General features: G+C 36.3%; 1 protein-coding gene across 3 annotated transcripts in view; it reads left to right on the top strand.

The window, feature by feature from the left end:
• NR3C1 (nuclear receptor subfamily 3 group C member 1) overlaps positions 1-13,117 on the top strand; it is a 97,244-nt gene that overhangs the window by 59,918 nt on the left and 24,209 nt on the right. The window lies entirely within an intron of this gene.

Raw genomic sequence — 13,117 nt, 5'->3', positions numbered from 1 at the left:
AGATATGTCCTCGGTGGACTAAGTATTTAAGTACTTCATATCTAAAACAATCTTACAAATCAAGAGAAGACAAACACCCTAATAGAGAAGTAGGCAATGTTCATCACCTAACAGTTCACCAGATTTGTTTTCTTTTAGAAGCGACTGTGGGGAAATGCATGTGCCCATGCTTTGTGCACTTTCCTGGAGCAGAGGAGGGGAAGGAAGTAGCTTAACAATACATGGGGAAAACCCTAAAACTGTCCATTGGCCTTTCTAGGAATTTAACTTAAGGAAATAATCAGATGTTTGTAAAGGTGTATGAGTGGTATTTATAACAGTGAAAAAACAAAGAATGACCAATAATGGGGGAATAGTAAGTTACGGTTACTTTGCAACCCTGAACGAATCATGTAATAAAATATTATCTACTGACAGAGGAATTTTTCTCAGAATGTTAAGTAAAAATAAATGAACAGTGCTTCACATATAATAAGCAGAGTATAAAACAGTCACCTGTAATGTCCCCAAAATAAACATATGCAGGTTTTTTTTTTTATATGAAGGCTATGTATAAAAGTGCTGGTTTTCTCTAACAAAAGAATGGTGGTTTTATTTTCTAATTTAAACTAAATATACATGCCCTTTTTTTTTTTTTTTTTTTTGAGACAAGAGTCTCACTTTGTTGCCCAGGCTGGAGTGAGTGCCGTGGCGTCAGCCTAGCTCACAGCAACCTCAAACTCCTGGGCTCAAGTGATCCTCCTGCCTTAACCTCCCAAGTAGCTGGGACTACAGGAATGCGCCACCATGCCTGGCTAATTTTTTGTATATTTGTTTTTAGTTGGCCAATTAATTTCTTTCTATTTATAGTAGAGATGGGGTCTTGCTCTTGCTCAGGCTGGTCTCGAACTCCTGACCTCGAGTGATCCTCCTGCCGTGGCCTCCCCGAGTGCTAGGATTACAGGGGTGAGCCAGTGCACCCGGCCAAACTAAATATACATAACTTTTATAATTTAAAGAGTATCTTCTAATTTAGCTTCATTTGACAAATTTTTTTGTTGTATCTAGTATATTTCTAAGTGAATTTAAGGCAATAATCTTAGAGTAGATTATGGATTAGATATAAAGAAATGAACTAGGAAAAGATAGTTTGGGTTTATGAATACAGTAAAGAGTTTTCCTCAGTGTAGGAATCATGGTTGCATTGAGTTTATTCAGTTTTCTTTTCCAACATAAGTCAAAAGGGGACAAGCCTACCATTGAAATTGCCTTGGCATGTACCACTCTACTACATATGATATTAATTGTTGATGCTAGCAGGGAGAGAAGCAATTTGCCTCCTGTTCAAAACGGGACCCTGTGGGCCAAATACAGAGTTAACCAGTCATTTCAACTATCTCCTGCAGTGGCAAGAAGGTGTGAACTCTTCATGTTCTCTATTGTGTGAGTTTCCTTCCCCAAGTCACTGTTTCTCATTCTTTTCAGGTTTGAGGTTTCTGCTGCATTTCAGAAATCACAATAACCTTTCCTTTTATATCATTTTATTCTCTATGAGAAAAATTAATATTTCAGAGATGCTTCTCAGAGACTATTTATACCCTTTTGCCCCGTTTTTGAGGGCAGGGACAGAGGCAAATTTCCTCCCCAGTCTGACTAGGGAAACGTTTGGTAAGCACTTCCATTGTAATTTTAAAAGATTGTCTTCTTTCTGTTGGTCTCTGTACTTCTAATGCTTATAGCTCAGATGTGGTTCTTATAGGAAGTGATGGATAAGTTTTAAAAAAGAAAATAAAAAGAACACTCAGAGTGCCCAAACTGTCTTAAAATAATCCTTGTACAGCTAAGCTCATACATTGACTAACAGGTAATAGTTTACATTGTGATGTATTGTTTTAATGTTCTGAACACTTGTCAGCTTTCAATATTAATGTGGGAGAATCATTTATAAACAATGAAACACTTAGTCTAGGGTTGCCAGCTATTTATACTACACATTAATGATGTATCCTTAAAATAACAATTTTGTGATTCGTGTTTTGTCAGGTGGTAGATGTTTTGTGTTCTGTTTTAAACTATGGATGAAAATTTTGGCACAGTCATTGCTGTATCTGTTCCTTTTCTCCCCACCCCCCAAAAAACCCTCCTGCAATTCTTTGTGGGATTTATGTAACTCTCTTCAATTATGAAGTTTTTTGAAATGACTTTATTGAAAGTAACACCTCTAAAAATAACTTTGGTAATATTTAAATTTTAAAATGAGAGCCAGGAGCAGTGCCTCACACCTGATATCCTAGCTCCTCAGGAGGCTGAGGCAGCCCAGGAATTCAAGGTTACAGTAAGCTGTGATTGCACCACTGCACTCCGGCGTGGGTGCCGGAGTGGGACCTGTCTCTAAGAATGAATGAATATTAAACAGAGGATTTCATTTTCAAAGATTCCTTTTCTCTTAGACGTTGACAGTGTTAGATGGGAGTATCCAATCTACGGTAGTATTTCAAAAGGTTCTATTTCTTGCAGGCAGAACTGTTTACATAGGAATGAAGTTTGAAAATGCTTTCTAATGGCTGACATTCATGTTCTTTTCAAGAAAGGAATTGGTTTAGTTAAAAGTAACAATTTTTGCAATACTTTTATGAAGATACATACTTTGACAGAACTTTTAAAATAAATTGGAGCAAATCCAGTATTGGTTTTACTTTTCAATCTATAAAGTATTTTAGGTAAAAGATTAAAAGCAAGCAGAATTACTATTATTTTGCTTATAGATGCTTATCAATTTTAAGGCTTCCTGATTACATGTTTCCCACTACAACACTAGTTACCATTTATTCTTTCTCAAAAAAGTGCTGTTTCTGCCCTTGCAATTTTTACATTCTGAAGAGTACCCCAAAAACGTTGTTAAAACAATAATGACATCATCACTTGCTTTAAAAGTTTTTGCTATTACCATATGGTTTCTAAAACATTAGTAGATGCCATTTTAGAAGAAACACACGTACGTTATTTTTCTAATGAACACTCTAAAATGAACTACAGTAATCTTGTACTTATTTCGGATGTGGAGAAAACAAAACCAAAACTTGTTTTCTATTGCTAAATTTGCACATGTGAAACTACACAGTAATTTTCATTGCTTATTACTCTGTTATAAATTATATGGAGAAAATATATTAACATATGTTGGCAAATATATAGAGTCCCTCTACATTATATATAATGTCATAATACATTTTTAAAAATATATTTAGGGGGTACAAGTGCAGTTTTGTTACATGTATATATTGCGGTTGGTCATGGTGAAGCCTGGGCGTTTAGTGTAACCATCACCAGAATAGTGTACATTGTACCCATTAAGTCATTTGTCATCCCTTACCCCCATCCCGTACTCCTAGATCTCCAGTCTCTATGTCCACCACAACACAATATTTTTTTTCAGTATGTTTTGACTGATATTTAATTGTGTACATTGCCAAGAGGATCTTCTCAGAGTACAGGAAAGTACTGAATTTTAGAGCAATTCATATGTATTTTTTAAAATGTAGTCAGCCCTTTTATCTATAGCTGGAGAATGCAGGATAAATGAATAATAAATCGGTTACTGGTAAAAAGTACTAATTCTATACCTGTGATACCAATTACTTTGGGTATCATTTGACCTTTCTGTGAAACAGACGAGCTCTAACGGCCTGTAGTTATTATAATATTGTTGTAATTTAATCTACCATACAGTTGAAAGCCATATTATTGGCACATGCTAAAAATGAAACAGGAGCAGGCTTGGAATCTTGAATTCAAATTTAAAGTATGCCTCTTAACAGATATATTACAAAGGGTCCTGGGACTAATTTTCTAACATTTCTGAGTCTTAGTTTCTGCATCTGTCAAATGGGATTAGTGACATCTACATTTACAGTTGTAATGAGGATTACAGAATATGTAAATCAAGTGCCAAGCACATAAGAAATGCTAAATAAATGGTAGCTATTATTATATAGTCAAGTTGAATGTGTGAATTGTGGTACTTTAGTGCCCTTTAAATTGAATAACTAGGAATTTTTTGGCTTTATCAGACTGTTCAACATAAGATGACATGTTAATTTACACCCATGATTTTTTTCTAGTCAAAAGATATAAATCTTCTATTTATAAAAGTGGTAGTATGGTTAGGTAACCAACTCCCTTTAGTTCAGACTGTAATAATAATATGCAATTCATTTTACTTAAATTAACTGTTAGTATTTTAGTAATGTTTTAGAAAATGCTTATTCATGTCATATATATGCCCAACCTAATTACCTTAGTAGAACACTATATTTCAGAAAAATTAAATTCATCCTTCAAAATTCTAGGCTTGAATATATTAGTCAAACATATAAAAATGTGCTTCAAAGCATCTCTAAGGGCAAAATTGGTGTTATATAAAACACTCGTGTTTCTACTTTCATATTTTTGGTATGTGGTCTCCATGTTAATTTAGTATTTTAATAGCTAGCATGACATTATCTTAATTTAGAATGCCAATATGCTAATTAAATCGACACAATAAAGATCTAAAGAAAAAAAGGAAGTGACCTAGATACTTCTGTATCTTTTACTTATAGATCATTTCTACTCCATTGCGATACCAAAGATAGGAGAAAGAAGAACAAATTAATTTTGAGGTTTTACTTTACCTCAAAACTATCCATTTGTTGACCCATATAATCTTTAAAAACTCTATCAAGCGTGATGGCTGTTACCCTGCAGGTCCCTGCTAAGCAACTATCATGAGGGTGAGGGGCATGGATTTTGGAATCAGGCAGAGCTGAATTCAAATCCAGGTGGTTCCTTATTATGTGACTTTCGGCAAACAAATGGCTTAATTTCTGTATTTTCATTTCTAAAACAGAATTAGTAGTAAGGATGCTTTGAGATAATATGTTTATGCAAATCACCTAGCTGTGTAGCTTCGCATATACAAAATCCATAGTTTCTGCTATGATTATTTTTGTGAAAGAGGCATTTCACTTACTAAAAGCCTTTTCAGTCTTAAATTTTTCATATAACTGGCTATATTGCAGGTGTCCACTAAATAACTTTTAATCATTCTAAAGACTATTTCTTTCCTCCTAGTTTTTCTAGGGACAAGTTTATTAGTGTTTTCACTATTTAATAAATACAGCAGTCCCCCCTTACCTTAAGGGAATATGTTCTAAGACTCCTAGTAGGTGCCTAAAACCATGAATTGTGACAAATCCTATATATACTGTTTTTTCCTAGACATACCTATGATAAAGCTTAATTTATAAATTAGGCACAGTAATAAATTAATAACTAATTTTTAAAAGAACAATTATAACAGTATGCCAGCATCACTACTCTTGTGCTTTGGGATCATTATTATTAATGAGTAAAATACGGATTACTTGAATACAGGCACTGCAATATGATGACAGTCCATCTGATAACAGAGGTGGCTACCAAATGACTAATGGATAGCTAGCGGCTAGACAGGGAGGTGATTCATGACACAAGATTTCATTTTACTCTATTCAGAATGGTGTGCAATTTAAAACTTATGAATTGCTTATTTCTGGAATTTTCCATTTAATATTTTCAGACCACAGTTGACTGCAGGTAACTGAAACTTCAGAGAGCAAAACCATAGATAAAAGGTGACTACTGTACCTAAAATTATTCCTTTAAAATGTTTCAGCAGATATTTAGGAACTGAAGTGTGAAATCAAAACATTATCAAAACACGAGGAAAATTTATATAGCAAAAAAACCTCATCTGGTAGACTGGTATGACAGAGAAACCAAAAAGTTCTCACACTAATGTGAGAATCTAAAAATTGAAGAATTAAGCCTTGGCCTTCAACTGAGGGAAGAAAGAATGTGTAGTATTAACTCAGGTTGAGGTTGGTTCTGAGGGTTTTTTCCTTCCTTCATACTAACATAAGTATGAATATAGACAACTGTTCTCCATTTCCCTTTGTTCTTATGTCTGTAGGATTTAGGAACTATTAATAATTATGCAATATGAGATATATATAGGTTTGTAGAACATTTGAAAATTAGTCAAATAGATTGTGACACATTTTTAAGGCAGATGTTTTTACCTATTTGACCAGTATTTGGGCAAAAATCTTCATTTATAGATCATGATTGAAAGCAGGCACAGGGAATTGGCTACCTTTTGCTTTACATTACTGAGACATCAAGATTCAGCCTACAAAGTAGAAGGCATTGTTCCTCAACTTGAAGACCTGGAAATATACAAGAAGAGGCCGAAGATTAGTTATGAACACCAATTTTGATGTCAGAAAGACCTGGGTGTGAATTCTGACTTTTCTAGATACTATGTCACCATGTCACCTTAGGCAAGTCAACTCTGAATCTATTTTCTCATTTGTAAATGTTGACAATAGTACCTATTTCATACATCTGTGGAGAGGATTAAATGGGATAATGCATATAAAGAAAGAACTTGAGTAACATAACAGTGCCTAGTATTGGTCAGGTGACACATTCTAGATATAATCTCATAAATATCTACAATGTTAGTGGCCTCAAATTCTTTTGCAGCACAGATAGAGTATAAATAAGCTAAATAAAAAATAACATATTCTGAACATAGGTACAAGATACCTATGATATGAAGATGCCCAAGACATGGGCCCTACCTAAAAGAAGTTACCGTAGAAACAGTATACACATACATCAAAACATAACATAGGGCCGAGCACAGTGGCTCAAGCCTACAGTCCCAGGGCTTTGGGAAGCCAAGGCAGGAAGATCACTTGAGCCCAGGAGTTCAAGGTTCCAGTGAGCTCTGATCACATCACTGCTACACTCTAGCCTAAGTGACAGAGCGAGACCCTATATCAAAAGAAAGAAAGGAAAAAAAAAAGTAACAAGAGCATCTGTATAAAGTGCTACATAGCAATGTTTTAGGGAGTCTACATGCTATCATGGATCAGAAATGCCATGGTGGTCACTCCAAGTAAGGGGAAGAGATCTTAGCAAAAGCTCCCAAGAGAAATGTGGCAAATATTAATAGTAGGCACATGACAAATATTTATAAAATACAGGATCCCTGAAATGATAAAGAAACCAAGTGGTTTGTGTAGAGTCCTAGGAAGACATGATTGGAGAACGAAAGAGGAACAAAATTGTGGGCCATATTGAGCTTGCACTATATACAATGGAGGAGCCTCTGAGATTTTTAATCATGATGGGAAAAAAAAGTTTTAGCAGTATGGGGGATGGAATGGAAAGAGAAGAAGGAAGAGCAGCCAGGAGGACTGCTTAGTATCAGCCATTGCAGTGGTAAAGGCAAGAGGTTAGGGAGGGCATGCATTGAGATGGTGACAGTCAGAATAGACTGGAAGGAAAAGGTATATGACATAGTGTTATAGGGAGTAATAAATGAGATGTGGGAAAGGTTTGGAATTGGCAAAACCTCTGCATTTAAATCAGGGTTACTAAGCATAGTAAAGGGAATTCAATTCTCTTTAAGAAAGGAATAAGATATATTTAGAAATAAGTTATTGTCATACTGGAGGTAGAAACAAGTGGCATTTCAAAGATGTGTGAGATACATTGTTCGAAGAGGGCAGTAACTATACCATTGTCTCCAACATATTCTTGCCTTCTTTGAAGATGTAATGTTTATAATTTTATATGTCCCAAACCATATATTATCGTTGTCTACTCTTAAGAGTGAGGAAGCATTAGATGGATACAAAATTAGGTCTTCATTGTAGAAACAACCATGTAATGAAAAAGTTTGCACTCGTTCTTGCCACTGTTGGTCTTAATATTCTGTTTATTGTGTATCATTGCCCCTCCTTTAAACTCATGTCCCCTAGAGCAGCCCTGAACAAATAAAACTGAGAACACACAACCTGAGAAGGGAGTACTTGGGGTCTACAATATTTATTCTGTTTTCCTCCATCTTTGACACTTGGTTTCAAGAATGAAAAATGACACAGCTGTTAGGAACTGAGTAACCTAATACTATGACCAGACTGAGGATTAATTCTTCCAGTGAGAAAGAGTAGACTTTAAGAAGCATAGGCCGGGCACGGTGGCTCACGCCTGTAATCCTAGCACTCTGGGAGGCCGAGGTGGGAGGATTGCTTGAGATCAAGAGTCTGAAACCAGCCTGAGCAAGAGCGAGACACTGTCTCTACTATAAATAGAAAGAAATTAATTGGCCAACTAATAAATACAGAAAAAATTAGCTGGTTATGGTGGCACATGCCTAGTCCCAGCTACTCAGGAGGCTGAGGCAGCAGGATTGCTTGAGCCAAGGAGATTGGGGTTGCTGTGAGCTAGGCTGACGGCACAGCACTAAGTCTAGCCTGGGCAACAAAGCGAGACTCTGTCTCAAAAAAAAAAAAAGCAGCATAGATAAGTTGACCATGTAAATAAATAGACAGGACCAGAGAAGCCTGTTACAGGTCCACGTGTTTTCCCCCACTTTGTCCATCCTTAAATCCACCCTGGAACATATGGCCCATTTGGAGTTTATTGATTCAAGATTTTCATTTTATAGACAAAGAAACCAAGCCCAGGACATTAAGTGGCAGGACACTGGGGTCTCAGAGGTCTGAGAAAGACATTTCCCCTTTTATTTACCATTTACTCAAAATTCTCTCAGTCCATAGGTTTTGTTGTTATAACCCTCTCCTTAAGATGAGTGGTATAAATGTTACACAGTGGCATGGTGGCTCATGCCTGTAGTCCCAGCTACTGGGGAGGCTGAGGTGGGAGGATCCCTTGAGCCCAGAATTTTGAGGCCAGCCTAAGCAATGTAGTGAGATCTTATCTCTTAAAAAAAAAAAAAAAAGGGCAGCGTAGTATGGAGGAACTGTGTTAATAGTACCCAGAGGTGAAACTAATAGAAACCTCTCAAATGCAAAGAGAATAATCAGCCTTTTTTTTTGCTTGCTAAATAAGAAAAAATGAATTCTGCTAAAACTATTTAATGCAAATGTTATGAAAGCCTAGCCCTAAAGTATTTTTCTATTTGATTTGAAAACAATTCCATAGTTTATTATCAAAAAACCCCAGTCATCCTTTAACTAAAGCAGAGATAAATGGACAGTATCATCACCTGGTGTGTGCAGCTGAGAATTTACATTTTTCCTAATGAACAAAGATAAGAAAAGTACAGGTGTCTTCAATGTGTAAAAACCACTTTTTGGTCCTGGTGGTAGAGGAAAAATAAATTACTGACTCAACACTAATCCTGTCATTGATAACCAGGCCTGTCTAGTCCCTGGCCTCAGCTCTGTTGAATCAAACACTGTTTAGGGCTGCCTCAGTAGAGTAGTTGCTCCATTTTTAAAGATAGTGTAGAAGGTTTCAAAATGTTTATGTTGCTTACAGCTTTATGACAAGGGTTTCTCAATCTCAGCCCTAAACTGACATTTGAAGCTAGCTAATTCTTTGTTGTGGGGGCTGTCCTGTCCATTGCAGCATGTCTAACAGTACCCCTCACTGCTTCTCACTAGATGCCAACAGCATTTCACCAGTTATGACAAACAAAAATGTCTCCAGACACGGCCATATATCCCCTGGAGAGCAAAACTACTCCCTATGAGAGTCACTGCCTTATGGTATTTGCAGAAAAACTGACAAGCCAGTGCATATACATTCCATTTGTAGTTGTTAAAAATTTATCCAGTTGTAGCAGTTGTATTTCTAGAATTTTTTTACATGTTAATACTTGCTTTCTGAAATGATATCCTTTTTGTTTTTCCCAAATGGATTTCTTGTATTACGTTGAAAAACTGTTGACTGAATTCACTGAAATTGAAGGCTGTGCCAACCACACCATTTGGGTTAGTAATAGTTTGGCATCTCTGTCTCTTAATCTGGGGGTGGGGAGAGCCTCTAATTTAGTAAGCAATATTGTATCCTTTTGCCAGGTACATTACTGTTTCTAGGTAGAAGTAGGGAATTGCAATTGAGAAAAATTAAAAGGTCACCAAGCTACTCCATTGCAGTTAGGTCATAAATCGTAGGCTGTCTGCTTTAGAGTCTTCACTCACTATTCTCCAAAACAGCAGTTCTCACAGTCTGGTCCGTGGACTCCTGGGATCCCCAAGACCCTTTTAGAATAATTTTCGTGATAATACATACTTGCCATTTCACTGTGTTTACATTTGCAATGATGGTACAAACGCAAAGGTGACTAAAATTGTTGGCGTCTTAATGTATTAAGTGTCATTGTATTCACTGTCATGCACTCATTATGAAAAGAAAAAGTCAGTTCCACTTAGTATCTTTGAGGAAGCAAAATATGAATTCTGTTAAGTCTCAGCCCCGAATAAATGTGTCTTTTTAATATCCGTGTGACAAATTGGGAAGATGCATAAAGCACTTATACTGCTTATAGCATTTGATGGCTGTCTCATAGAAAAGCATGTATAAGATTAAGTTGTTAATTAAAACAAGCCACTTTTTTTTAATGGAATAACGGGAGAGATAAACTGGTTTTCAACTGTGGGTATTTGGCAGATGTTTTCTCAAAAATTACTGAAATGTAGAATTTTAAGGAAAATAACTGACAGTATTTGTTGCCAATTGATAAAATATAGGTTTCAAACAAAAATTAGAATTTTAGAAGACTTATATATCTGCCACTGTGAGTCTGACAAACATAACTCTTTTATATAGTGAACTGTGTCAACATTTGGAAGATCTGCATAACTCATTGAACCAATATTTTACAAATGACGAACCACATGATAATGCAGAATCATGCATGGGTAAAAGATCCATTGAAAGTGCAAGATAGACCAATGGATTTTAATATAACAGTTGTGTTATCAAAAGTTCATTGATACGGTTTCAGTTTCCACATTACAACACTAAACTTAAAAAAACTAAATTGTTGAATTTTTGTGTAGTATCAGGAAAGAATATAATATCCGAACTAAATCTTCTAGGAGGACCATTAACCTTCCCCTGGCTGACGAGGAAGAACATAGCACCCTCTTTCCCTGGGATTCTCCAGGACGGAAGGAGGAGTTGGGGGTGGAGGGTGAGTGGAGTAGAAAAAAGGGGAGGGTAAAAACCTATAGCTTGACAATCACCTAGTATGTACCAGTGCTTTATATATTAGTAACTCTAATATATAATCTACATGAGACGCCCTAAAATGGTATTGAGGGAATAGACTCAAAGAGGTTAAGTCAGCTAGCCACACTTGTCACACAGCTATTAGGGCACTGGACCTAGGATTCAAACCCGTATTTGTCTGTCTGTACAGCTTAATTCTCCTCCTAGAAGTATCAGAGAAGTGGCTAAAAAATATTCTGCTATTCCTTCGTGGATCAAAGTTTCAAGGTTTATTATCATTTCAAGTATGATATGACCTCTGTATCTGCACAGTGCCTGGCATTCAGGTGCCAGAAGTGTCTGGTGAATGAATGAATGAAATTTACCTGCATATTTTACATGCTTGTCAAGGTATATGATTAACCCTCAGAATGTCCATGACTATTTTATGGATGATCCTCCTTTCATCATTTGCCTTTTTTGCAAGAAAATTAAATAGAAATACCCAGCTTTATGCATGTTTTCGTCTCTCTCAATTCTCATGTAAACTCAGCCTCAGGAATGACTGAGAACCAACAGCAGTCAAGTATTCACTTGGAACAACCATTTTGTCCTCACTTAAAAGAAAGGATATGTATATAGTCAGTTTATAATGGAACCTCTCAGCATGTTCAGAATGTTTGGCACAGCTGTAAACACACATTGATCAGTTACTATTGTAGATAATAATGCCCCTAAGATCCAGACATTTTAGCTTTCCCATTTAAAGGGGGTGAAATATGTACTCTTATTATAGTATACTTTTGATTTCTTCTGCCCTCTATCCTTAATAAAAGGTGGCAATTCCATGTGGTTTTCCCTTGAAAACCATTTTGTTGTTCTAACCATTTTGTTGTATCCTTATAGAAATATCATAGGGTCAACATCTGCAACTGAATACCATTTAGCATTGATCCCTTTCTTCCATTGGTGCTCATTATAAGTCATTACAATCCTCATATTTCTGTGACAAAAACTGATTTTTTCCATTGATGTCTGTGGTACACCTGGCAGCTTTCCATGTACTCAGTTCTTATCTGATGTAGCCCAGAATGACTGCCTGAAGGGATGCCAAAAGCCTGACTTAGAACAGTAGCTAAGAATCTGGACACTATCAATCCTTTTGTTCATTTAGTTTTTAGTTTCCCTTTTGTTATCTGTAGCTCACAGCTGAGTGGCCTAAACATGTTTTCCATATGTTCTAATATGTAAGTGAGAATTTGGGAATACTGTCCTAGATTTTAGACTTAATACTACCTTCCACTTACATAATGCTTATTCATAAAATCTTCAGTTTTCCTAAAAGGGAAAAGAATGAGCATGTATCGAGTACCTGGTAGATGCAGGATCTATGTACTAGCCTTGCTATAAGTATCTTATTTTCCCAACACATACACACAGGTGATGTCCTTCCTAGTTTATTGATGTGGAACCTGAGCCTCCAAGTAGTAGGTACCTACCAAGGGTCACAGAAGCTGTTAAGTGAGGTCTGAACAGCTGGGATCTGCAACATATCAGTTTAACCACAGATAGGATCCCTGATCAACCACCTGCCACTGCCTGCACGACTGCATGAAGGGTGATAACATCCTTTTCACAGGGTTATTGAGAGCTAAAACTATAAAGTCCTACAAAGTACTAATTAAAATCAAATGCATAGTATGTGTGTGTATAAAACTGGTTGAGGAAATATTACAGAATTACTTTTCAGATCTATAAATAATGTACTCATTTTACATAAACTAAATATACAAACAACTGGTTGATCCCTAAAAATAGATGTCAGGTGACAGAGATTGGCTGAGCAGGAATAGGAGCATCTTCCGAACAGAAGCCAGGGAAGTTTACGCTTCTCCAGCACATTACTGCTCTGTTCACTGTTCCAGGACCTTCCTACTTCTCTGTAAAACACTGGCCCAAAGCAGCTCTTCTACATTAGTCACCAGTTTCCATTAATCAGTGGTGGCTTGTGCCAGATCTACAGCAGAGTCATGTCAGGTTATTCTCTTTTATTATAGGCTTTCAATATGTAAGTCAGTCCACT

This window comes from Microcebus murinus, chromosome 21, assembly GCF_040939455.1.
Source record: "Microcebus murinus isolate Inina chromosome 21, M.murinus_Inina_mat1.0, whole genome shotgun sequence".
Lineage (NCBI taxonomy): Eukaryota > Metazoa > Chordata > Mammalia > Primates > Cheirogaleidae > Microcebus > Microcebus murinus.
The sequence above is the reverse complement of the archived record's forward strand: the minus strand, read 5'-3'. Positions and strand labels throughout refer to the sequence as shown.